At 38.3% G+C, this 26,645-nt stretch overlaps 1 long non-coding RNA gene across 1 annotated transcript in view; it reads right to left on the bottom strand.

The window, feature by feature from the left end:
- Nucleotides 1-24,341: 24,341 nt before the first annotated feature.
- LOC108448362 overlaps nt 24,342-26,645 on the bottom strand; it is a 96,477-nt gene continuing 94,173 nt past the window's right edge. Inside the window, exon 3 of the long non-coding RNA XR_001864258.1 lies at nt 24,342-24,392. This is a non-coding gene — a long non-coding RNA (uncharacterized LOC108448362). The remainder of the gene's footprint in view (nt 24,393-26,645) is intronic.

Genomic DNA, 26,645 nt, shown 5'->3' with positions numbered 1-26,645 from the left:
CACTGCCTCCCTTCCTAAACAACATTTTTATTCTATCCACATTGTCAATCACAGGAAGGACAAGAAGATTATCTAATCCACCGATTCCATCCTCTCTAATAAGCAGAGGAAGGCGGAACAGTCAAAAGTAGTTCAAGAAGATGGTCAAAGACTATTTCCTACCACTGTAACTGTATCTGGTGAGGGATAGAGGACGACATCTGACTTATTGGCACAGGCTGACAAATTTCCAAGCCAGTAACATCTAACAGGGCCATTTTTCTCATAGTTTGATACCTTGCTTGCAGTTTCTGCTGCTTGCCAACTAGTTTAATATCCAAAAAGACTTTTTTATATCACTTTAGCAGCTTAGTGAACAAATTGTGGCAATTAAAAAGACCAGTTTTCATCATTGCTTTAGATATTGCACTAGTCCTAGTGATAATAAATGGAATTTACTTGAAGGTCACAGCCTGTTGCTTATATACTTGCAGAGCTGCCAGATCTACTGGTCAGACCCATACCCAAAGTCTAAGAATAGAGGCTGGCTTTGCTTTATTTTTATTAAGTGGCAAGTTTTATTGGTAAAATGATGATTATGGTTTATTGTAGCTTTAATAAAGGAGAAAATTGTAGCAAGCATTCTGGGACAGCAGTGCTACACAAGCTGTGATTTTCAAGGGTTAAAGAGATGCAATATGAGGGAAAAAAAGAATTGATAAAGGCTATACACTATCAGATAACTCAAGAAGTGGCAAAGAAAGATTTAGAGGAAAAAACAAATTGGGGCAATTTACCCATTGAAGACATCTCAAACATACTGGGGACTAATTCCATTTTCAGTAAAAGATTCCCTAATATCAAAGTGCCCACAAAGATACCAACAAATCACATTTTAGCTCTCTCCATGTTATGCATATTTTCTTTTCTGCAATAAAGAGCACATTTTATCTGCTAGGGGAAGACCCTTCTATTTTGCATAGGCAAGGGACCTCAGACCTATACAGACTGATAGCATAATCTCCTGTTTATCCAGAAGACCCCATCACAGACAGCTGGCCATAAGCAGTTTGCTCTGCATGTAAAAGCAGTCATATTACAAACCAGAAACCTGCAAGTACAGAAGAATATGGAGAATTCTTGACTGCTGGAAGATGCCAGAGGAAATTTTGGATGTATGAACTCAGCTCTTGAAGAACACCAGACGGGGCCCCTGAAGAAGAAATTGCTTCTCCTGAGTGCATCAGGCTTAAAAAGGAAACTCCATTTATAAATCTGATCAATTTCGGGAAAGAAATGGTATGAATCTATGAATGCAGGGTTGCACCTTAAGTGCTAATTTGAGAGACCAACCAGGGGGTTTGTTGAGCACTACACTACACACAGAAGAATCTGACTTCCAGCCCACAAACTGACATGCTAATAAATCCATAGAAAAAAACAATATGAAAGCTGACACATAAATAATTCAAACATATTGCCTGTTTTTAAACATGGTCCTACTATTCCATAAACATGAGAATTAAACTTTTAAAAGAAAATTATTTTCCTAATCTTTTTCATTAAAACAAATATGATGACATTCACTCTATTTAAAAACTATTCCTAATAAAAGCTTTTCAATCAGCCTCATACAGAGTTTCTTGGCTAATTGTGACATACTTCAGCATGGACTTTCACCACTGACCCAGAAGGCAGTGTCTTTGTTCCTTGATACTGTTTGGGGTTACTAAGCTCAAGAAAAAACTATGATCAACAACAAAAAATGGTGCTAGGTCCAGCTTGCTTGTTTGGTCTTTAATCATCATGTCTTCGTATTGATATGTTCTTGACTGCTAATCACAGGACACTGATTTCTTAACTCAATTAACTGCTATCTTCAACTTCCTTGTAAGTTTTAAAGACCATATTTAAAACTCACTTTTATAAAAGCAACCGAAAATCCAAGAGCTTGAGAATCTTCTATTAATGCAAACTTGCTTTTTATAAACAACATACATCTGAGAGGGCTTATTTTGATTCTCTCCATCCATCATGCATATGACTAACTCTGCCATCAGCAAACTGGTACGTACAGAGCTAACAATGAAGCCCTGGAAAGACTTACTGGCTAGTTCCACTACAAGGTGAAACTCACAAAGTGGGGTCAGGACTATCTCGGGGCAATTGGGTGCTCTAAGGTTACTGGCAGGAAATGGGTATTCATAACTGCCACCTAAATTATTTTTTAATTTAATGTGTTGGACACAGTGGGCAATTGGTCAAATTCTTCTCTCAGCAACATAAATGTAATTCTGAAGTGACTCCATTGACCTGAGCACTGAAGTAGAAATGTGAATCTATTTCTATCTGAAATGTATTGCAGCCTGTCACATTAGTTCTGTGATCCTGGCAGATCCTACAAGTAAACAGGGTCAAGACATGTCAATACACAGATGGGAGATTGTCAAACAACCTCTAAACGGGTGAAGGAAGAGCTGTTGGTACCTGCATAGCCCTCACTTTCCAAGCATATCTCCTGAGGGCCTTTCTGTGTGATGTCCACTTGGACCCAAAACCTTCTCCTTACTTTAGCTACAGTGCAAGGAACCCCAAGGGTTGTGGAAGGCTAAAGCACATGAATTTTTCCACTCATCCCTTTTCATGTCCCTGAAGGCTTCCTCAGGTTATACCTCTGACACCAGCTCTCCTCCTTCCCCATACTCAGCTGGTTACGCTGCTGCCACAAATAGGCCCTATTCCTTTTCCATCAGGATGAGGTTTCTCACCAAAGATCTGTTTTCTGAATTACTTAAACCAGCAAACGTCGTTCAGACTGAGATGTTGCAAGAAATTAATGCACCAGTAAGTCTCCTGTGTATAACAACAGGGAGGCAGGAACTGCTGCCTCCCAGACAGAATACCTGTCTTTGCCAGGCACTTGGGTCTTTGTGGCAAGGGAGGAAAGCAGGTCTTTGCAGTGATCTAAGACTCATTTTTGGACAATTTAATCAACTTCAGAGCTTGTTTGCTCCCAGAAGGATTGCATCTATCCAAAGGGTTTGCTTGGTTCTAGTCCCTGTAAAAGCAGCTCCGACCAGTGATCTCCACAATATGTATTTAAATAGTTTGGGTGGACAGTCTAAAATACTGGGAAAAATTCCTGACTGGATGTGTGGTGAAAATGAACGGAATTTATGCTTTGTGTGATGTTAGGTGGCAGTATGCTGCTATGTTAAAGATCTGATATGCTTTCCAGCACTCTAGGAACATTTGGGATATTAACCCTGGAGCTTCAGGCAGATTGCAAATTTCCATTCTACTGACCTATATTATTGCTGCAGTCTTAATGCCTGAAGTAGTTGTTTTTTGTCCTAAACTTCCATTTTTCTCAACAAACAACCTGAGAGACTTCATTACTGGGTAGTGATCTGAAACAACATCACTAAGTATATAAAGCACTTCACAGCTATTTTAATTAAATGAAAATATGTATGTCCAATTCTATTATTCAATAAAAATGCTTAGACAATACAAAACTAGAAAAAGTCAGAATATTCTCTTAAATAATTAATATATTTTGCTCAAGTTAACAGCACAAAACCACCACCCTATTTTAGTCCTTATCTGTTATGTAAACCACTGCAAAATGCCAAAACACACTAATAAAGCATGCAATCCATCAATAGTGAGATCTAGTCTTTTAACAAATTATGAAAGCTTAACTTTTTCACAGAAAGTTAAAAACTCACACATGAAGCAACTTAAATTTTGCCCATTCTCTGCCTCATAACAGGGCTCCAGTATTTTAATTATCTGGGGCTCTGCACATGCATGACAATAGGATCAAGCCTTATAAGACAAGTTCTCCTTTATTTCCACTTCCCAAAACTCACTAAACTTTCAATGAACTAAGACTGCAGGATCAATTCTGCTGTGCTCTAATTTTAACATCTGAAAATAGCAATAATCAATACAGCTGAACAATCCATGATTTTAAACTAAAAATCAAATAGAATCTTCTATCATCGAAAAGGCCCTTAGAGAAGACATGCAAATGGATTTTCTGAGCCTGGCAGATTATAAATAGATGTAGGTATAGATAAAAACTTTTTGATGCTATCTTTAACAAAACTTTCCAATAATTAACCAACTATAAGCAGTACACAGCAACACAGTTATATTTTTACATCTTCTGTACATCTCCTGATAACCTGGCCTTCAGGCTTGTCTATTTTACACCTGCATGAATGGTAATGAACTTTTTATTCAGGGTAACAAAGAACAAAATTATCATATTTGCATATATTATATCCTGCATATCATATTTGTTTTGCTCATAGAATATCTGTAAGCAGCTGCAAGTTCCTTTCATTAAAGAGATGTATTACAATATATTTAAAACTTTACAGAATTTAGGTACTTTAGAAAGTTAATTTCACTGGGAAAACTAAATATTTTTTCCACAGAATACTTGCTGATCAATTTTTTTTTTTTTTTTTTTTTTTTTTAACATCTTGGGTTCTTGTAGAGAAAAAGCACCACCCCCTATGTTTTTCAGCAACTTTGAAATTGTGCGTAAAATAGGCAGTAAATTAAGGAAAACAATGTTTCCATAAAAAAATAACATGTAAAAAAGCAACTTATTCTTTAATAAATATTAGGTTCCCAAAAAGGATTTCTAGTTGGAATGTTTCAAAATGAAGAAATGGTTTCTAAAACTATGACTGATCAATACAAGACAGCAGCCTCTAAGTCTTCTAGCACCAGCTAAAAACTGCTACAGCCACATGATATGAATTGTTGGTCTGGTATAACCTCACTCTGCCAGTTCCAATTTGATCCAAAATTTTTGATGGGATAATTTTGTACTAGCAAAGCACATACTGGATCAAGTATCATCTGTCTGTACCACTCAGAGTTTATGCCAGACAAAGTACAGCGTGTCTTCTACCGTCACCATGAAAGCACAGAGCTGGGACAAGGCCGTGTAATGTGCCTTGACTGATTCACCAGAAACGTGATCATGCCAAACCCAGAGCAAATTAGACCTCCTGGGTGATGCAACAGTGCCTAGGTCTAGTGTTAATGATTGTGAAAATGGCACAGTCACAAAGCCACCAGAAATTATTTCTCTGCCTTCACTCCCAGAGTGCAGACTTCTTGAAGTAACGTGTATATATTTGAAATTATGATTTTGGTTCTAAAAAAAGGCATTTTTTGGTATAAATGAGAGCATCTTTCCGTAAACAAATGCATAGGAGAACTTCACTATGAGCACATTCTGGATCAACCAAATGGAAAGAAGGTTTTTAAGCACAAAAACTAAAAACGAATCTATTCAAATCATACAATTTGTGAAGTCTTGTTATTGTTTAGGGGTTTTTTCACAATAACAATGTTGTAGTAATAAATCAACCAGGAATAGTAACAATTATCTAATGATCAACATCTCAGGGCCTTGTTCAAGGATGCAGCAGGGTGACAGAGTGCCGTCCCCACTGAGGCTGATGACGGGCTGCCTGCACTCCCTGTATTCCAGAGCTCCACAGCTCGCAGCCTGCAGAGCCCTCATCAGTCCATCAGCAAACCTCAGGCCCGGCTTTGATAAATCGTGTTCTAAGTCATATGGCCAAAGAGCAAAAATTTGGTTATGTGATAAAAGATATCTTTGGCTCTTCTGAAACATGGATGCTGTGCTTACTTTTAAGCCAGTGCCTTTGCAGGCTCTGACACACCTCTCCAGCGGCACTCCACAAGCAGAGTGCAGTGGCTTTACCAGTGCACTGCTGTCTGGTGATCTCTCTGTGGGAATGCTGAGGCTGTGAAACTGCAGCATGCACAAAATTACACGTTAGCTATCTCCATTATAACAGGCTGTCATCGTTCAGCACGGAGCAGCCATTAATCATCCAACAATCATTCATCCATCCTCTCGGTGAAGCATTAAACTGTGGCCCTTTCTGTCCGTCTCTGGTGATCATCCAGGTGGAAATTAGAAATCCCAGAGTGCTTTTCAAAAAGAACAGGGGCTAACCTGGGTGACCCTCAATAATAAAAGGGAAAACCTGTTTCCATTGTCCACAGCTGTGTGTAAGCTATTGCCAAGTACATAATAGGCACCACATTTACCTACACAGTCACTGCTTCTCCAGCATTTAACTCATTCATCTGTAGAGTGGTTTGGGACACCTTGAGTATGAAATATGCTTTGTGAAATCAAATTCCATTATCCCTTACAGCATGCTGACAAGCATTTTCAACCAAAAATTTCACACTGCCCCTATGATTCAATCTTAAAAGAGTCTCCTCCCAGTGTAGCAATCTGCAGTAGTGCTTCACCTTCATTCAGGGAGGTAAGTGCTCAATAGATCATAAAACATATGCTAATAATGGTGGGCGAAATTCACTTAACATGGACAAACATTTGTTGTTGGTTTTTCCTCTCTTTTTTCTTAAATTGATTTTCTTTGTGGTTAAAATTATGATGCTTGTCCTCTCTAGATTGAATAAAATCATGTTCTTTCTTTTGGAGCTTCTGGATGAAAGACATTTAGGGACTTAGATAATCACCTTCCTAACTAGATTTGATCTGATTTTGAGGTCATTTTCATGCATTAGCTTAAGAGAATTACAACACAATTTAATAATAAATTCTGTTAATATAACTTAGCCTTGAAAAATTGCACTTATATTGAGCAAGTAATATTTTAATGTTTTATTCACTAAAGCCCAATTCTAAAGACATTTTGATCCATAATCACAATGTCCTTAAGCACATCCAATTTTTCAGTGCAATGGTGAAATTTAAAACCAGAAAAACAATAGCAATATAAGGCAGTTAAGTGTCTAAGTCTCAATCGAAAAGGGTAGAAATTAAGCTCCTGATGCCCTTAATATTTTTAGAGTTTCTAACCAAGGACATGTAAAGTAAATGTTAAGTGTTGACTGAGCCCAGAAGGGGCTGTGACCTCTAGAGGTCCAATCCCATCCCACACTCTTTTCCACTTGTGTGTGCTCTCCTACCTGATTGTTTGAGGGAATTCAAAGTACACTGATTCATTTACAGAACTACAATGGATTTTGCACCATGGTCACTACTATGTTATCCAAGTGACAAATATGAAAACAGAAGCAATCTGCTGGATTTTGACTTAGCCTGCAAGATTAATTTTTAGCAAAGTTACATTATATAGAAAAAAAAGGAGGCACAAGCACAGCTACATGGAACAAGAACAAATAGTGGCATAGGGGACATACCATTATCCATGCTTTGGACCATAGCTCTGAAAAATTTCATAACTATACTTATAGTAAGGGAGAGAAAAATGTGTTATTCTCCCACAGCTTTGTTTCAAATTAAGAGATTACATGGACTGAATTAATTTCTAATTGTTCCCTGATGTGCACTGGAAGGCAAGATGCTCACAGCAACGGGATCCACAGTTGTGTGAATTTGTGTACATGGATGTGCTCAACTTCACAGACCACTGACATGATGTTAGAAATCAAATATCATTAAGCTCTACCTACACCGTGTGCAAAGTTGGTAAAGCTAAAAACATATATTAATTGGGGAGGTAAATGTAGTTAAACAACAACTGGAAAACGAGAGGAATATGAATGCGGATTACAGAGATTTAATTCATTTTTTAATACAGCTTCCATGAGCACTAAACTTTCAAGTATGTTCTGCAATAAGGCATTATTTACAACATGTGTTGGGCAATTCCACATTCCTTTTTGTCACACCCTCAGCTAAAAAAACTAGGACAAATGGTCCCCAAATGCAAAACCAGAGAACACATTTAAAATAGCACGTTGGAAACTAGAAGGAAATACAAAATGCATGAAACCATATAGAAGGCCAAGGTGAATTTAGTACACAGACAATGTGCATGAAACCTCACTGAACCAACATCCTCTTGGTGTCTAAACTGCAAGTGTCCTGCCTGCAAGGAGCAAAAGAAAAAGGCCCACAAGTCTCCCACTTGATACATGGCTAGTTACTTGACCAATGATTTATATCAGGTGCCTAACGCATCCAGTCTCAATTTTTCTGCAATTAAGGAGGGCAGGGCAGGCCAGTGACAAACGGTTTTCCTACAGCACTTTTGGCTTTAGCTATTATCCCTTAGATATCTTTAAACTAATTCATCCCTCTCTAGAATCCCAGGTTTGGGTTGATAAATCAAGCGAGACCTGTGTGTGCTGGGAGCTGATTACAGGGTCATTCCTCAGCAGAAATGTTTGACCATAGTTTCCCAACTTCATATTTTATCTAGCAGCTGGTGATGTATCATCACTAATCCAAATGCAAAGTATCAGGAAATAAAAGGAGGCGGCACTGTTTATAATAAATCACTGACAGGGAAAGCTTGACCTTTTCATTTCCTACAAGGTATTTCATTGTTAGACCACAGACAAACAGAATTTTTCATCTGGTGCTTAATATGCATCAGAAGAGAACAAAGGTTTATAAGACAAGAAGAGGAGGGTACTACCTCCACTAGAGGACACTTATATTTCCACAGATCAAAAAGGCAATGCTGTTAATAACAGTTTTTTTCTTAAGAATCTTTTGTTCTTCTTATTAGACCAGAATTTAATAATAAAATGCACTCTATTACCTTTCATCCTGAAGGAACATTCAGAGACTCTGTTAACTTTACAAAGCTGCTTTAAAATGTGTTCTTTTTAAGAAAAATACTTATCTTTAAAAGCAAATATAAATGCCACCATAATGATGTAAAACCACAAAATGATATCATTATTATTAATGCTCAAGCTGGAAAGGTAACCCCCATATGTTGTTATTGGTATAGCAATTGTGGCTACAGGTGACAATGCTGTTCAGACTGGACAGAGCACAAACACTTAATTAAATGTGTCCTCTGTGAGCAGCTTCTGTTTTACCTTTCATGTGAAAAGGATGGGAAACAGAGGTACAAAAACCAGACATGATTAATACAATACCTTCCCTGAAGAAAAATAAAATCTCTTAAACTGAGATATCTCCTTGGTCTATCTCCCCTAACCTTCCAACGAGGTTATGTGGTACCCAACTGCAAGACTCAGCTCCTTGCCAAATATAGCAGCCACAACATTTTGTTAAAAACACAAAGGCTGTTGAGATACACATCCCCTTTCCTCCTTTCAAACAGCGTGACCCAGCACCAGAATGAGACACCAGGCAAGGCTGCCTTTGCAGCCCAGAAGGATTCAGGCAATGGCTCTGTGCTCCTTAGCACCATCAGCATTCTAAATACATATGTTCAACTACAATCACATGGAACAAATTCAGGATGACAGCAGCAGGTCCCCATACCGTCTCTTTTCCTGTAGAAAATCACACAGTTTTATGTTTGGGCTTCCTTTATGTTGGCTTCCCTTGAAAGCTGGTGAATTTCAGAAATCCTTTCTGGAAAAGCTCAGGTAGGAGCTTGGAAAACCCAAAGCCAACCATATTTCCTGTGTTACCAGGCAGAGCACATGAATGCAGCTTCATTGGCTGTAAAACACCTTCTACCATAGTATCTAAGTACGTGCACAGCTTCTGTCAGCAGTGTGGGGATTCTCTGGGGTTTTTTTCCTCCATTCTCCCCTCTCCCAAAGAATCATACCAGAAAAATTTCATTTGGATCTTTAACAGACCTTTCTGTCTTGGATTTTCAGTAGGTACTTACATGTTCACCTGAGTTAGTACAGCAAAAAGCATTAAAAGCTGTTTTACTCTCCGTTTTTACACCAGCCTACACACTAAGTTGGCTGACAGCTGGTGTCCCTAGTGGTAGCAGCAACCTCAAAAGTGACAAGAGGAGAGCAGAGCAGTGGCCTTACTCCTACCAGGAAGTTGGAGGTTATTGTAATCCTGAGGAAACATCAGCCCAGCTTGCTCAACAATAAAAATGATATTACAGCAATCCCTGTGGGTGTTTCTGTTGTATTGGTTGTCTCCAACCTCACCGGGAGCTGTCATATCACTACCACTAAGCTGCAAGTGGCTTTTTAAATTTGCCAGCATCCTAATGTATTTTACTATCATTAACTGCTACTTCTCCTCTCACACAAAACAGGTTTAGAAAATCTATTTTACTAAGAGCTAGTATATCTAATTTGTACGAATTTACTAAAGCTTGTCAGTCACACTAAAGCATTTAATCATCTGTGACATTAAAATAAAACACTTTAAAACCTTTGGCACAGAGTGTTCCTGTTAAGAAAGTACTGTAATAGTATTCACTCTGCTGGCAACACAGAAGAGAGCAGCAGAAATTAACTTGAACAAAACACAGTCATTCTCATAACACTTCCATACAGGTCAAAGTTGGAAAATTGTCGATGCTCCTTCAAAGAACTGTTTATTCCCATTGTAATGATTTGAGATGTTTCAGCCCTCTATACACAGCAGCCACGTAGGCAGGAGGAAGCTGTTATAAAGTCAATACTAGGGGGTTTTAGCGTAATTAGAACCCCTCATTGCCCAGAGGGAAGAAAAAAGAAAGTAGGAAACTTTCTCTCTGCTTTTATATTACTACTGAGAAAAAATCTGAACGCTTAAATTAGAGGAGCTATCTTAAGGGGAATATCTTTTTGCCCTCCTATGCTGAATCTTCACTGGAGTCAGGATAGTTAGAAACTGCCATTTAATTTCACTCCTCTCCTCCTACCTTTCTTTCAAAAAGAGAAAAATAAATTGCAACTGTCGCATTCACTTCACTCCAAGATCCAGTCTCAAGGAATTCACCACATCTAATGAGACTGGGTGCTACTTGGTGCTAGGAGTGCATTTCAAACAGGCAGCTCTTGGTCCCCAACCTACAGCAGAGGGGAGAGCCCCTGCTTGGCCCCAGATCCACGAGGGTGGCAAGCTGATGTCAGGGCACCAGTCTTGGGGCTCCCTGCAAGATCAACACTTTTTTTCAGTGAGGTCATACTGTGGATTGCAAGATTGATAGTGGTGTGGCACATCTTCTTTAAAATTAAAAAAAAAAACCAAAACAACAAAACAAAAGAAGTAACAAACACAAAGGAGGAGTAAATGGCGCTAATTTCATAGGTATAAAAAAGCACCCTACTAAACATACTCTGAGGTTGGAACAGCTGCCTATGGAATACTGAGTCATTGAAAACAATGTTGCTATAGCTTGGTTTACCGCTCTAATTTTCTTTCTTTATACACCCACTTCCCATTGCTGTTGATGGGAATTCTGTTCATGCATTAGCAAGGGAATAAATTCCTTAATTTCCAAATCTCAGTCCTATCTTCTGTAAACTAGAATCTCTCCCTCTTCCTGATTCAATTTGCCTCTCTGAGACTGTCCTTAGTAGAAGGTGAATCAATCACTTCATGAAAGGCACCTCTCTGCATGACTGCCAGAAGAAAGTCTCCCCACTCTTAAAGTGTTAAACCTGTGCAAGGTAAAAGAAAATACATTCAAGAAACATAGTAAGGAAAAAGGAAGTGCCTGTAAATTTGCCAAATTCTAAGTTAGTTTAATTTGTGTGTTATTATCCACAGGCCAAGATTGTGATATTTCACTGCCAAAAAAAAAAAAAAAAAAAAAGCAATTGTTCACGTGTCCACTAAATTCCTGTATCATACAGTGATATAACAGTAGGTACTATGCTGAAATTTACACTCTCTTGAGAAGAGCCTACACAGTCCTTTTGAGGGACCTGGGTTTTTCCCTCTGATTTCCAAATGACTTGCAACAAATGAGCTTATAGGTAGCTGAAGGGTCAGTCTGAAACAGGAGCATCTTTTATGAGGAAAATCACCCCATTCTTAGACCTCTACATTTTCTACAGTAAAACATCTACTTTATCCCCAGCAAAGTTTTAGTTTTACTTCTGTAACAGGCAACTATCACTTTTCTTCTGGGGAGTGTGCTTGTCAGTGGGAAAAAATGAAGAGGCAGAGGCCAGACACAGTAGGGACTGAGCATCTGTGGTTCCTCCCAGCCCATGAGCCAGGGACAGCCTTCACAAAATTTGCAGGTGTGCAGCCCCTTCCGGGTGAGAGGTGCAAACACCCTTCAGGCAAAGCCTGGTTAAGTAACACCTGCCTGTGACAGAATGGAGTGGTATGGATGCTAAGGGTGCAAAGGATGAATGCTTAGGAAAAAGGTGCATCCGGGGCTATTCAACTGAGGATTGCTTAAGAAACTCATGAAACAAACTCATCTATGAAAATGAGCATCCTGAGGAGACATTGGTGTAGGATTGCTCTGTTCTTATCCTGCCCCCGTAATATTCATGACAGACCACTCTCAGAGACAGATACTGGGGAGACAAATCTGCTGTCTGACCAGGTATGGCAATTCTTACACAGGGCCGCGCAACCTGATTGCTTTGCTTGGACGTTAGACACATGAGGGGCTGACACTAACTTCATCCATTTCCCCCGTTCTCATTTTGAGCCTGGTGAAGATGAAAATCTGCTGTCCATTTCAGGTGTAAAACTAAGAGAGGCTGAACAGCTCTGCAGAGGAACCAGCTCAGCATCTCCCTGTCAGCTGCCTTGGGAAAATCTCCTCATTTTCCTCCCCTCCAGCCCAGAAGCAACAACTAATATCATGGCTGCCTATACAGCGCTCCCAAAACCTTGCTGGAAATTCTTTATAGTGCTTCTGGTGAAAAGATTTATGATTTTTCTTATTTTTTTTTTCCCCTAGAGCCTGGTTTAATATCCCCTCTTTTTTTATGCCTCCCTCTCCCCTCTAGGAGAAAAGGTTTCCCCTTTGCTGCCAGGGACAACCCGTAAAGTGATCCAATATGCAGCAGTTTCTCCCCAACCTGTTGAGATTCCCACCCTGCTACCACAGCACCCATGATAGCTGTGGCACTCCACTCTCACCAGGATCCTGCAGGGGGAATTCCTCCACTCTGAAATGCTTTCCTGAAATTATGAATAAAGAATACTTGGAGTTTTTCATCAGTACTGCTACCTCATCTGCAGTGGTTCAAGGCCGAACAAAGCAAAGCTTAAGGACATATGTGAAATATTACATTGGACTAATATAGTTGGAAAAATAGACAAGATCTTCAGTACATAAATCTCTCTTTAGGTGACCTTGTGCATCCAAAGTTTGTGCTTCTTCCTGACGGTTTTTCTAGTAGGCTTCTCCTTTGGGAGTTTCTTTGTTTTAATTCAACAAACAATTCAGCAGGCTTGTCAAGAATTAATTAGGTGGCTCAGGCAAAAATACTCACAACAATCTCCTGCCACTGTTTACAGCAGGCCTGTACCAGCCTAGCTGCACCTCTGTTTCTGCTGCAATTCATAAAACCTGTATTAATCTGCAGATTGCCTTCCCTCACAAAACCCCAACAGCTCGCTGTCTCCTCTGCTTCTCTGTTTGGCAAAACAAAACTCAGGGAAGAAAGAAAATGATATGGTAATTAAATTCTCTCTCTGTTTTAAAGGGACAAGCAGTCTTTCTGTACTAATCTGCTCCTTGCAAATTCAAGACAAATACAAGGGAATTAATATTGTACAGTTCTTGCTAACGTACTAATTATAAATTGCTGGCTACCAAATGAAAAGTAGGAACAATGATACACAAAATGTTATTAAAAACCATTTACAGTAACAGAAAGTTAACAATTTCTATCCAGAGGATTCTGCTATAGCAGATGGGATTACACTGTGAAAAATAAAATCTCCAATATAATTCACCAATTCGTTCTTCATCAATCCTTTCAAGATTAGGAGGGTTTAAGTCATGGTAATTTGGAAGGGGAGGGATCCAAACCTGTGGGTACTCTCAGTACTGAGTAAAAACCCAGAATTTCCCATAGGTAAACAGTGAAACTTAATTAACAGGTCAAGTGAGTGATTTGAGGGATTTTTGTAACACCTGTTTCCATATGCTCAGAGGGACTATTTTTTGCAATATTTGACAGAGCCTTTTTTATTTTTAATTTTTTTTTTTTTGACTACGGGCCAAATATGGTAGATCAGGTAAACTGATTTTTTGATTTTACTTGAGACACAGTTGCACCTCTTCCATATGTTCAGATTTCTGTGGATTTTTTTTATTTGTTCCCCTGCAAAATACATCATAACTATGCAGAAAGGATGGAGGATTTTTACTGTTTTTAACTTTAATAAAATGGAAAATTTTCTATCAGGGTGTGTTGTGGCTCTAAATAAAAGGGGAACTGACAGCTGATAGAGGATGATACTGAAGTGTTATACCAAAAATATTTTTAACTTAGCATACACAGCATGAAATTGATTCCAAGGGAAGATTATTGGTTTCGTAGTGAGTAATATTATTTAGGTGGGTGCACCTCATTCTATCTCTAGGATTCAGGTCTAGTGCCTCGAGACCTGTCAATCCCTCAGGACTGCAAAGATTTAAAGTTTCTCGGGCTGGAAGCTGTGAGAGACTGGCTCTATAGAACTGACAACAAAGCAGACTAACCCAAGAAGTCTCGAATCTGCTGACCTGGATCTCTCTGATGCTGCAAGGACTAGAAAAACCTTTTAAAAGGGCTTAATCAGTTCTAGAATAAGGAGAAAAATGTTCATCTTATGAGAAGAGGTCATGAGTCCCAATTCTCAGCTTCTTGGGGTCAAAGATCCTATATGAATATTAAAGTGAAGGAAATATAGAGGAGGTGAAACAGGCATGTAATGCAAGAGCCACGTGGGATCAGCGAAGCTATGCCATTGTAAAAACACATTTATAAAACAAATATGTGTGCACTGTGAATTTTACCTGACAGCCACTAATAGCAGGTAAAATAGCAGGTCTGATTTTTCACTTATCTCAGTAAGAGTATTCCTGCTTGTGTTGTACAGATCCCAAATGTAAAATCAGACTCCAAGGAAAGTGTTCCAGAAGGTACTGAGACTGTCCGTGGTGCTGTGGCACTGACATATTTAATGGAAAATGTTGTGATGGATTACCTGTACTCTGTATGTTCTTATGTTGTAAATTGAATTTTCTACCCGGACTACACCTCCCATACTGCAATAGGGTCTCATCATTCAGAGATAAAAAACAATAAAACATCATGCAAGACATCTGACCAAGAGATTTAGTCACTAAAGAAATATGTGGCATGAAACCAGGAAATAACCAGTGCTGTAAGATATTACTGCAGCTTTCATAACCAGAGGCTTCTGGGTCCCACTGCTCCTCCCTTCCCCTGCTACAAAAACCCCACCAAAAATCCCCAAAAAACCCAAACCAAAAAAATCCCCCACATAGACCCTTATATGTGTAAATAATGCTGCTGAAATCAAGAGAGCAGGCACATCTCTATTAATGTGACTGCCAAATCAAGTTCTCAACCAGTCAGCATGTAAAATAAAGACATATGGAATTAAATTCATTGTGTTCAATCAGTAAAAAGTGAACTCAAATTAATTATGCAAACTTTAAAAAACACATTTAGGGATATGATTTGTTCAGAGAGGTACGTTTTGCACACTACCTGAATCTAGCTGAGAGAATATATAAAACATTCATTTCATTTTCTGGTATGTGCTCGTTTAGTACAATACACTCAGCCATAATGATGTAGCTAACAATTTTATGGTCTTGTATGATTCATGCTGCAAAAGATACCATGCCACACTGAAACCTTTTTATTATCAATCACTGGGAAACACAAGCTTGAAGACTGGAATTAATTAAGAGGGTAAGGATTTACAAATGCTTCTGCTTCATTCTCTAAATATAAATATTCATGGTAGTATCTGTGGATCACTTTTTGAAGTAAAAATTGATCTTGGAAAATAAGAAGTTGTAAAGGCAATAGAAGCATAATTATGAAAGGCTGTCTTCAAACCTTAGAACTGGAATATTTTATGACAATAATTCTCTCCTTTTTGTAAAAACAAAAATATTGGAATAATTATGGAAGTATAACAAAGGTGACCATGAATTTAGATTCCTTTTTAAAATCAGTTTTTAAAATAAAAAGGATTACATTTCTATTTACTTTCTTCTTTTTCTTTACCAGTTGTTTGTCTCTGGATCGTTTGTGTCTGTTTCTCAGGAGGCCTGTTAGACATGCACCTCTCATACACATCTTTACATTCCCATTTCCTTGTGTTCATGCCAATATTGCTGCCACTTCTGTCTGTACATCTTCCTGGACAAATCGCACAGGTTTTCCACATGTATTCCAAACTGAGCCTTAGCCATAAATAAAGTAGCTCTTTTTCATTTGTATTTATACTCCTAATTCTCTTTGTGTAAGCAATTATGGTAAATGCATGCCCATTAAGTACACACTGAAAAAAACATAAATAACTGAATGTACCTGCTTGATAACCCATTACTTGTTTATATTTTTATTATTCCAAAGAACACTAAGTAATATATACATGAAAAAAATTACATATGTAGTAACAATAAGCTCAGAAGGATTGGTTCCACCTCACCTAAGGTATGGAAAATAATTCATTTATTAGAAACAGATTGAATACTGCAAATAAAAAGACTGGCACCAACTAGTGATGCCTGTGGTGAGGAACTCATTCCTGCAAAGAGTCGATACCTCGTTAGCCTGAGGTAAGACAAACACTTGGCTAACTACAGATCTGAAGAAAGTACATAAATTCAAGGGTTTTTCTAGCTTTAAGCATAAAAAGAAAAGTAGGTTTCAACTGCAATATTTTCTAGGTCATCAAAAAACAGACGTTTTTCATTTAACAATTCCATAAGTAAATAAACAAGCTTCTGGTGATAAACATTCAGGAAAAATGACTGAAAACAATGTCTCCTCAGCTGTCCTGAAGGTAAGGGAACAATCTGAACTTGCCCACACTTGCTATCTCCAAGTTTAAAATCTGCCAGCTAACAACTGGCAAAGAACATTGATAAAAACCAAACCAAACTGACTTCTTAGCTACTTTGATTTTTTTCCCCCTCTTTTAATGTTGTTGACAAGATTAGTAGATGATGCAAAAAAATCTTTCTGTCTCTTCAAACCCCTTGTTGATCTATTTTGTCTTTATTATTTTGCTCTAACAAGCATGCCCCAGCTTCTGGAATTCATCAGCCTAAAACACCATTTAGTATCTTCTATTTTCAGACCAGGACTTATTAACCTAAACCATTCAGTGAATAATGCCTATGCCTGTACAGTGTGTGATTAAATACAACTATATTCAGTGCTTTCATGTATGAATTCTGCTTGGGAGAAAAATTGCTATGCTGCTGGACAGCATATTTGAATATTCTTCCCTATCACAATTATTTATTATTTCTATTAGCTAATGTTGTTTTACTCCTAATTATGGGTAATTAGATGATGAGTTGTCAGCACAATCCACTGTTAGAAGCTTCTACATTTAATTAACTCAAGATGGTTTTGAACATTTAAATGTCAAAACAACATTAAGAAAACAGAACATTAATATGTTGTTCATTGAACTATACATTATAGAATGTGACTTAAAGAACCAAAGGTTTTGGTGTGATGACAGGTCTCAAATTCTGCCTGCAGAGAGTTCAAATTTGCTGTCCATTTTGACAGCTTTACTACAATGGCTTTGGGCTTAGCAGGTCACCTGTTACAGAACTTCAGTGCTGATCTGAGAATACCAACTACTGCAGGACTTGGTGGATAATGGAAAAACACCCTTTCCAAAACCAGCATTTAGGAAAGCTGCAACATCAACCTCCATCCATTTTAATGCGTTCAGCGTGGGGACGACTCCTCTCAACACAAAATGGAAAGGAAAGGTAAAATCAGGCCCATCATCAACTGAAGAAGGGCTCTAGACAGAGGAAGGTGTAAGATGGCAAAGCCTTCACATCCATGTTTGTTCTGGACTATGTGATAAGACACAAGAGATGTACCCCTTTCTGTTGTTTTTTACCCCAATCTGCAAAAGGATGATCAGAGAAAATCAGAAGACTGATGGGAAGTTTCAGAGAAAGAAAGAATCTGCCCCATCCATAGATTTGTATTTAATGTCACTATTGCTGAAAAAGAACCTCTGAAAGCCTGACAAATTGTTATAACAGCTGAAACTCTTTGATATTTATGATGAAGTTCATTGTTCTGTTTGAACATATCTTTCCAAAATAATCATTAAGCCACCAACTGACCATCCTAGCATTAAAGTTTCCTCTTTAACTTATGAAATCATAACATGATCTTACAAAGCTTAGCAGCTACTGAACGTGTTAGTGGAGTTTTCTATTCCTGGAAACAGTCTCGGTCTCCCTCCTCAAGGATGTACAATTGCAGTGGAAGAAGTGGGGAAGGATGCCAGACCAGCCAGCAAGGACACCAGGCACTGACGTTGTATTGTTCATGAAGAACAGATATAATCAGGGATCTGGCTTTGGGGGCCCTTATGAGCTCTCTTGGAGATGAACAGAGAAAGGGTGGGAGAAGAGATCATGACCCATCATGATTTTGAAAACATATCTGGGAACAGCTTCCTTTCCTGTGACTACACCAGGCTTGCAAGGTACTGAGCCCAGGCTGGCAAATTCTAAGAGTTAATCCTTATTCCCACAGTGACCACATGTAAGGGTTTTCATATCAGAAAACCTGCCAGAGGGCAACTGAGATGTTTGACATAATATCTGATGAAGAGTCATGTTTTTCTCCTATCATCAGGACTTCTGGAAGGAGGCTTGGAAAGGCTTGAGAGCTTCATGCCTTGCCCAAAGCCAGCTAGATCACTGGAAGAAGATTCTTGCCCTGCGAGTTTCAGGGCTACTCATTAAAGAATAGAGTCTTAAAAGCTGCCTTTTTCTAGCCTAAAAACTATAACTGTAAATTTTTCTGCTAAAGATTCAGAGCTGATGGAATCCATCCTGCTCTAGCAAAATTTCAAACAGTTCTCCAGGGTCAGAACTTCTGGCTTTGGGAAACGGCTTTGTGGCAGAATCTAATCTATGGTCATCTTTCAGTCAATACATGCATTTGCTTAAATTTCTTACAAAATCCCTATGGCCATCCAGACTCAGCTTTACAATGCTGAACAAAGCAGCAAAACAAAAAAACAAGTCACCAGGTATATTTCCAGCACTAAGTCAAGTCATACATATTTCAATTCACATGGCATTTGCTCTTTCACATCTCTGAAAGTTACCCTGCTTTTCACTCTGACAAGCTGTCATTGTTTCTAGTAACACATTTTTGTTTCAATGTTGGGAGACTTTTCATTACTTTCTGTATCAGAAGAACTGTTTTTCACAGTACATATCCCAAAGGCCCAAGTGAAAGAATGCTGCCTGCTTGCTTTAGTACCAAAGCCAGAACTTCAGAGTCAGCACAAATGACAATAAAAAGAAATTACTGAGAATTTGGGGGTGTCTCATACCAAGTAGACAGAATAACTTTAAGGCCTATGAAATAAACACAATTTCCTTCTGTTGTACAGTAGGCATTATTCATTACCAGTATGGTTTTGTTGTGGCTGTGCTGTGTTTTGGTACTGAACATCAACAACATGACAGAAATGTTTCAGCCTTTCTATTCTCTTTCTACAGTGCGAATGTAACAGTAAAGCCAAATGACAGGTACTGCCACACTTGCTGGTATTCCATCAGTCAGGCACAGTTCGAGCAGCATGGGGCCCAGCTGAAGCTGCGTAAGCCAGCACCTATTAGCTGCTTCCTTTGATTCTCCTGCAACTGCTCAGATACAGGGCAGGATGTTGCAAAGGATAAGCAGCACTAAAAACAGACAAAAAAAGTATTATCCCAAAGGTCAATAAGGTACTCTGAAGACCTCTTCTGTTTCACTTTCTGGTTTTTAGAGTAAACCATCCTGTCAAGATCTGAATGGTTTCTGTGAGCCTGAAAGATAATTCAAGACCTATATATAGTTTGAGAAAGTTTTTAAAAATGCAGCATTTTGAAACCTCTCGTACAAGACTGAAAGGTAAAAAAAGCAAAGTAATCATGATGAATGCCTTTTCCTGCTCTTGTTCTTTTTTCTCCATTCCTAAATTCCTTTCTATTACCAACCATAAGACACAATTTTCAAAATAATTTTACAGAGTTACTGCTAGGCTGTGGCAGGACTGGGGATGCTACTTCCTCAAACTAACAATTCTTTACATATTATTTTCAGTCCTTGAGAGTGTCCAGAATGAGCTGGGGCAGTGACATCAGTTTATGGCTACTATGTTCATGACTGTGCATTTCTTTCCCTCATGATAGTTACATTGCAGATTCTTACATGCAAAATCACTATTTTTCAAATGAGTGAATTCAGAAAGTTAAAATGCATGTCCTACAGGCTAGGAGTGAATCTGTACACATATATATGAACACAAATAGAGGAAGTCTTGGGCAACTCAGTGGAGTTTCTGGCTGTATGCTCTTTGAAGTTTTATGCTGTATAGCTGGACATGCCAAAAGCTCAACCTTTGGTAAGGCTGAAATAAATTAAAAATAAATGCAGAAATTCTCAGAGGTTGATATGTGACTTGGAGAGCCTTAAATGGCCAATGAATTTCAGCCTTCAGAGTCACTATGCCGCAGTTGCATGGTTATGAGCTTTTATTAGTTGATTGCTCCCTTCCAACCTGCCCGTTTTTTAAATCATCACAGGCCCTTCTCCACTCACACTGAAGCCAAAAGCTGTGTTCCAACTGCTGCTCCTGGCACATGGGGCAGGACTGCAACCCACAATGCACAGTGCAGGCAGGGGAAAGGTCTGTGAAGAAAGGAGTCCTGCTGCTTCTACTGAAAAGCCCACATCTAAAATAGTCTTTTTTTCCGTCGGGGATGTCCTGGATGCTAATGTATTTCCTAAGTGAGTTTTCTGGAAACTGTGCTTTGACGGAGTTAGGGTAAGGCAGAAAACCCCCTTCAATTTTGAGGCATGTTTAGACAGCTTTGACTGTGTTTCTCTAACCAATTCATTTGACTGAAACAATCCTTCAGGCAGGCACCAATTTCTCTTCCATAAGAGAGACATGGAGTCCTGATCTTGACTAAAATATTTTCAATCTTTCAGAATATAACCACATGCATAATAACAACTGGGATATGTTTTAGCATTTCCCTCAGTGAAGTATATATATAAAGTGGAATCAAAGTACTGGATATTTCTGCTCTGCAATACTTATGTAAATCGTTACTATTTTGGACACAGTTTTCTGTTAGCACCAACATTTGTGGCTTGCAAAAGGCATTATTCTACGCTTATGCTTGGCATTCCTACTGGAATTATAATTCTGAGAAATCATCACAGCCATCTAAAGGAGCCTGCGTATGAAGTTTCTGCTCCCTTAAACACTGCTTAAGCCAGAATGACTAATGGTCTTTTTCAAGGATGACTAGATTTATAGATCTTCCCCATGGACTCAATGCTTCCATGCAGCCAAGGAGCCTTTTATTAAAATGCTAGCAATATAATTACGTTTTACTCTCAAACCTGCAGACCAAAGATTTCTACAGAGTAGAATACTTCCCAGCAGATCAAACTGCAAAAACAGCAAACCAGGAATGACTGAGAATCACACAGATCTCACAGAAAACTGGCACTGCATTTCCAAAAATAAATTCCAGTTCCAACCCTTTCATTCCCACAATCAAATACAGGTGCAGCTGTACAACAGTAATCAATGGCAGATAGAGACAGATGTGCAACTATCCAATTTGCAAACAAAGAACGCACATGTCAGTAGCATGGACGACCACATCTTCACTTCAAAGAGTTCAGGACTGGATTTTGGCAGGCAAAAACATACATGTGTTTGGGAGGCTCAACAGTGCAAGAAACAATCGTATGCTCACTAATCAAAATCCAGCGGAGGCCTTCTTTGACAATTTGGCCCTAAATATTAAGCAGTGCCTGGGGGCTGATTAAAATTGACCTCTCCGGGGCATAGATCATGCAACACTAAGAAAACAAGCTGAAGAAACAGAAGCAAAGACTGCTGTTCTCTGCATCTTTATTGGTATGAAAACTCTTAAGACGCCAAACAAGGGGGGTGTTCAGGGGGAGACATTAATATCTGAGGAGGCAGATCAAAAGCAGTTAACGTTCCTGGCACTGCATTGTGGCATGTGTATCTTTATACTTTTAAACTTACAGTAAAAAAAAAAAAAATAGAAAGAAAAAAAAGAAAAAAGAAAAAAGGAAAAAGGAAAAAGGAAAAAGAAACATTTCTTTGTTAAATCAAATATTGCCACATGTTACTCATTGTAAGTTTGCTGTCCTAAGATCCAACTTAATTTAGACTGCATTGAACATTTCTGATCCGAACATTTAATGTGGCAATGTTTTGCTCTGCCAGGAATATTATCTGAATGCTAAACATGAACTCAATTTATTCATCAGAATATGGCAACCATGATGCCAAAGGTCACTTTGTTTATATTGTCCTCCAACTGCATAACTTACAGCCTGTTTCTTTCATCTTCAACCCTCAGAACACTCAACATTATTGGATGTTACAGTGTGGGTAAGAGAACTGGATTCTGGTTTGGTTTTTTTTTTTAAGCATTTTTATTTGGAACTGGAGGGAAGGAAACAGCCTTGTTCAGCAGCAAGGAAAAGCACAGAAACATGCAATAACACATCTGCTCCATTATGAACCGGTAACTGATACACACGATAAGGTTGCCCTAGTATGGAGGATGCATAAGAAGCTGTGTGCATTACATCTTAATGCTCACAATGCAATTATAGCTTTTTGATTCGGTAAGCAGTTGCTGATCTCAGCCACATCAGAATAAAACCATAACCACCACATACACATTTTTCACACAAAACATGGCCACAAAGTCTTTGCAGAACCCATGAACCAAATTCTGATATTAATTACACTGGCAGAACTTTGCGGTAGTACCACATTCATATGCAGCTCTGCTGTTCAAAACTGTACCTACAGCAGCAAGATTAGATTAGAAACTGATACTTATTCTTCAGAAAGCATCATACATTGCTCATATTACTAGTCAAAATGATTCCAACACTGAAAATGCTTGTCCCTCCTCCCCTCAACATCTAAAAGCAGCTTGAACCAAAAAGAATGAACCTTACAAATGCATAAGCAAGTAGATGAAAGAAATGCAAACAGAAACATCCATTTTAAAATAACCCAAAACACTGTCTTTCTGAAGTAGCAGAAACATATTTCCATTCTTTATTGTCACTCCTTCTAAAGAAATATTAGCATTCACCTGCTAATATTTATCAGCAAGCTAGTTATTACCTGCTTGCTGATAACTCAGTATTAGCTTATCACTTAATGAATTCAGATGTGAAATTTTCTTTTACTTTATTAAAGAGTTATTTCCCTGCTATTATATTGAATTGCTAGTACTTTCACACAGTCACATATCAGATATCAGAAAAGAAATATCCATCTGCTAATGCAATATCAATAAAATCTGAAGAAACAAAACTGATTATTGGTACCCAGGCTTTTCAAATCCAGCCCATAGAATCATTCGATATGGTATTGATAATTCCCATCAAAACACTCCTCTGTGCACTATAAATGCGAGACTGAAGAAAAAGAAATGTTTCAAACTTTATCAGAAGGGGCACCTTTACAGAAAACCCTGAGTGAAGCACCCTAATACCCAAGGGAGCGCCCAGAAATGCTGCACTGAGAGAAGGCTAAACAGGTAACCTGATGCAGACATTCACATGTTCAAGAGGACTAAATCCAGTTCCAGGTACACTTTTGGTGACCCAAAAGTCTCAGCCCCCGATCTGAGTGTCAGGCTGATCCAGAAAGGCATTCTCATGACAGTGGAATTCCCTAAAACTTGCAGCTCTAAAACTTGGTGTTATTTGGGATGGATTGCAAGCTGGCCAAAAGGATCAGGCATTGGAATAACTCTGCTTTCATAATCTTAGCTCTGATTTTGGTGACAGCAGACACAAACCTTAATCCCCCTCAAAGAGTACTCCACTGATGACAATTTAGAACATCAAGGCTGTATTTTAAGTGCCTGTGTTAATAGATCCCATAGTTATAGTTCTCCTCAATCATATTTTATGCAAGTAGTTAGTGACCTCAGCAGTTCGTCCTATTCATTCAAAGGCCTCAATTTTTAAAATTTTACAGATACAGCACCTTAAGTCTAATAATTACAAAGATTTTTTTTTCAATGACAGACAGACACATACACAAGTGTGTTAACTAACAGAGTACCTTACCTCCATAATGCATTCTTATGTTTTATATACAGGTAAGCTTCAAGAGTGCATTTCTTAATCCAATGAAATATTTATCAGATCTGAGATCTAAAGTGTACATATTCAATTTTTTATGCACACCTTTACATGATTCATGAAATTCACCCATAATGTGAGTTCTTTTCATTAATTTTTTTTTTTATGTATCATTGTTACCTTTTTTTTTTTTACAACTAGACTTATATTGAACTGACAAATATCATTCAGGCGTCTTTGAGCAAAGTAGCTCTTACCTTTTGATAGAAATCATGAAGCTCCAGCTCCTGTGGTAGGTTTCTCTGTAAATAAACAAACAAACAAACAAAGAACTAAATTCAGGATAATGCTAAATTTGCTGCGAAAGACAGTGTGTTACATTATGTGAGTTAGTTTCTTTATTAAAGTTTATGAATATGTTCAGAGATGACCACTGCTTCATGGAATAACACTGATTAAAAAGAATACTCTGAATGTATATAGAAATGCACCATCACACTTAACCTGAAATGGATTTTGGACTGAAGACTGTTTGAAGATTGTCAGATTTGCTCTCTCATACATCTTAAAGGGCCTCTGGATTTCCAATCAAAATCGAACTCCTGTAAACCAAAATTTAGTCTTGCATTACAGGTACAAGGGGGTATAACTTTCTGGTGAGAAATAGCTTGACTGTCGATATATGTATGTTGGAGTTTGTGAGATTGCTTTGCAACCCTTTTACCGAGCACAGCATGGAGGGTGGGCACTTGGGCACGGGCTGGGAGCTCTGCTACTGCTGGTCCAAAGTTTGAGCGGTTTTCTTTGGGTGACCTTTGCCTCCACATCCCTCTGTGCTGCTCAGGGCCTCCCCAAGCAGCACTCAGTGAGGGTGCTGTGAAGTACCCCCCATCACTCAACAAATACTCCTTTGGCTGCTTCAGGAAAGAGCTACCCATCACTTTGTAAAACTGGGCTTGATTAGAAAGTCACACAGGAACACATTTTATTCCTCTAGAAACCAGATGAATGTCACAACACATTGATACCCTGCAAGCCAGATACAAAGCCATGTGACAGTGTTTGGCCAGCATTCTCCAGAGTGCAGAATATTTATTTATAGAAACTACCTAGTAGACAGCTGGCATCCCACCTTAGCCCTTCTGTATTGCCTTTTTTCTTTTTTTGGATACACAAGTTTGGGTTCTACACACTAACACATCTTTGAGGTAGTCTCAACTCATACTGACTCCATAGGAGACATGGGCTTGACACTTTGTATAACCTCCCCTCAAAAATGGGAATAAGGAAGAAAAATTTACAATGTCATTTTTCAAACTCAGCTAAACCACACAGAACTCCTGATATTACATTACAGAATCACAAAATCATAGGGAAAATATTTTAGCTTTCTAAATAATTTGAGGTACAAAATTGCACTACTTAATGCTAACTGCACATTGTATTTATTTTTCTTAAGAGAAGGAATACTTTTAAGTACTAACCCCAGCTACTGACCCTTTACATGAACTAATTCTTCAACTAACATTGGAATCACTTTTTCTTTCCCTTAATTTCAGTGGGAGGAAAAGAAAATCCAAACACCATCCCTCTTTCCTTCATCATTAAGATCAACATTTGCTCAAACACAAGTTATAGGCAGAAGACAGAATATTTCTACTGTGAAAATGGGGGTAGTAAATATTTCTCAGGCTGGAAATTAATTGATGTTCAAAACCAGAAAAAGGATTCTGGCTTTTAATACTAACTCCTATATAAAAAAATATTGTACACATGTATATAATATAAAATGTGTACAGGTTTATAAGTTTTATATAAATGTTCCACTATATACAGTAGTTAACTGGCTGAGATCTGGATTTTATTTTTCCTTGAAAAAGTTGTTGTCACAAATACTACAAAATATTATTGTGATAATTCAAGTGACAGGGCTATCTGTGTAGTCAGCAATTTCAGCTCTGTTTATGATTCAGAACATACAGAGTATTTTTGCAATTAAAATGAAACAAAAAAAGAGACTTGTTTAATAGCTGAAACCACTGTAAAAACTAAGGTCAACTACTTGAAAGAACAGAAAGTGACTGCAAGATTAGTTTCCCTTGAAGTTTTCCTCTACAGCCTTGTAATCTGGCATGCCAAACAGTACATCCACTTCTGAGAAACTGCTCCAAACACTGGACTTTTCAGCTTTGGAACATCACTAAACCTTCATAAAACACAGTCCCATACTACTTTTACTTATATTGTTAAGTTAATCATTGCCTCTAGAGATGTTTAAAAAAAAATTAAAATAACCTAATAGTTCAGTGGTTTAATTTCTCCACTTGGTCAGGATTTCCCAAACTTGCACAAAAGCTTCTTGTTATCTGTAGCAAATGACCATAAGCTTACTGGCTTTCAACAGTCAAAGGAATGCTCTCCCTCTCAGGAACATGAAATAATATTTGGGCAGAAAGGTTGTCCTGAACTTCTATTCAGAGACTAGAAAACTACGTTAGTCTAGAAAAAAGCATTCCTCCAGCTGAGCACACATGCCTGTGGCTGGACTAAACTCG

The sequence above is a fragment of the Corvus brachyrhynchos genome, unplaced genomic scaffold (genome assembly GCF_000691975.1).
Source record: "Corvus brachyrhynchos isolate BGI_N302 unplaced genomic scaffold, ASM69197v1 scaffold26, whole genome shotgun sequence".
NCBI lineage: Eukaryota > Metazoa > Chordata > Aves > Passeriformes > Corvidae > Corvus > Corvus brachyrhynchos.
Note: the sequence above shows the minus strand (reverse complement) of the source record. Positions and strands in the feature narration are given on the sequence as shown.